The sequence below is a fragment of the Austrofundulus limnaeus genome, unplaced genomic scaffold (assembly GCF_001266775.1).
Source record: "Austrofundulus limnaeus strain Quisiro unplaced genomic scaffold, Austrofundulus_limnaeus-1.0 Scaffold3, whole genome shotgun sequence".
Classification (NCBI taxonomy): domain Eukaryota; kingdom Metazoa; phylum Chordata; class Actinopteri; order Cyprinodontiformes; family Rivulidae; genus Austrofundulus; species Austrofundulus limnaeus.
In genome coordinates this window covers 6,028,955-6,030,918 of record NW_013952405.1, presented here as the reverse complement: position 1 = coordinate 6,030,918, position 1,964 = coordinate 6,028,955, and positions in this window count along the sequence as shown.

The following is a 1,964-nucleotide window of genomic DNA, read 5'->3' as shown; positions in this document are numbered from 1 at the left end:
GTTTTATGTTATTATTTTTCCTCACACATTACTACATTTCTCCTCGGCAGGCGGAGCGGAGGGGATAATGGATTTTCTCTTCGACTGGATGCCAAATGTGATTCTGAATGCCACGGTTCAGTGAGATGATGCAGAGCCTGCGCACTTAAAGCTGGATGTGTCACGTTCTGTACACCTACAGGTACAGTTTGACACCAGACCAAGAAGTTGGATCACTTTTTAATAATTTTAAGAAATATGAATTGCAAATGAAACACTCCGCAATGATATTTTACATCTCGGCATCCTAAAAGAAAAAGAAGGGTTTCGCTAAACCTTAAACTATTACTGACATCCGTCAACAACAAATCTGATTTTGATTTTGGCAGAAAATCCTTTAGATTTATTCAAAAACATTGAGAAACCAAACAACGCCTTCCAGCTGTTCTGCAATTCTGTTTCACAATATAAACAGACTTAAAAAAGGTTTTTCCTCTTACAAGGGAAGTATTTGAGCAGAGCAGCTYAACAAGCTTTTATTATTAACACAGTCTCAAAGCAGTGCAGTTAACTGATTGTTTAATACAATAGGGACCTCTGTTGGATACAAGTGAAACTACACTGGAAAGGTCTAAATTATTTATAAATTTTATTCTTAAAATCCAAAATAGGTAGCAGGTTAAAGGTTCTGTCCTCAAAAGCTAATCTAACAGCACAGATTATTTTGTTTCAAACAAATTCAGTATATTACACCCTATTATTTTACCTGTATACAATAAACCCTGAAGTCTTGCAATTATTTAATAAATTGTTCATTACTGAATATAAAACAAAGAGTAACCCACTTAACGGTGCCAACGCAGCCTGACTGATTGATTGAAAAGTAAAGCATTTGTTAAATTTAAATTTCCTCCAACACTTTTCTGTGGTAGGACTATAATTAGAATGGTGGATTAAATGTTGCCCACTGTGCTGCTAAGTCTTTTACACCAGTCTCATTGTCAAATAATAAGCAATAATTTGGTTGTATTGTTGATCTTGAGTCTTAATTTTCTTTTATGTGTGTGGTCCAGCTGAGTAAACTGTAATAATGCCATTTATAGAGTTTGAAAAATACAATTACAAAAATCTGGCTGTGGTCCAATTGACAGAAATATAAACCAGTTTCACTAACAGTGCACAGAACTGTGAAGTATAGGAGCAGCTTTGATCAGTGGTTAGATCCTCCACTTGTTTGATTTGGCCAAATGTGTGTTTACTCACACAAACTACAACCAATGTAACGCAGGTCAGTCATGTGACTCAAGCTTCCACGTTGTTTTATGGGCTTTGTTTACATGGAGTGTGTACCCACATTTCAGAACTGCATTTTAATGTATCTGGAAAACTACTGGAGCAAATCAAACTGCACCATCTGCCATAGTTCAGGATAACTTTCTTTCATGTCTGATTTGATAGTTTGCATTGACATTCATGCTCATGAGTAAACTTCTGAAAACAGCTGTAGTATGACAAGTTATTTGAGTATCCTTTTTGTAAAATAAATAAATAAAYAAAAGACTTCTAACATTATTCTTAGAAAAGTCGAAGTGGTCAAAAATTACACCTTTTTCGGTGATTACCAGAGGCAGCCCCAGAAATGTTTTAATGGGGTGGTCATGTGGGGTGGAACAATAAAAACCAAAAGCCAAAACAGAAATTTAGGAGATGTGATATGTTGTCATGCATAGGTTATTGTTTGACAAATACAGCATTGATTGCAGAAGTTAGGGAATCACCTCCTAATATAGGTTTATTTTAGTTCTTGTTTCCAAACATTTTATATTACTTATTGAGAAAAGTGCTGTCCCTAATTAATTTGTCCTCTCCTAAATTTAAGTTTAATTAAAAAAGTGCATATAAGTATTGAACACGTCACCATTTTTCTCAGTAAATATATTACTAGAGGTGCTAATGACATGAAATTTTCACCAGATGTTGGTAAC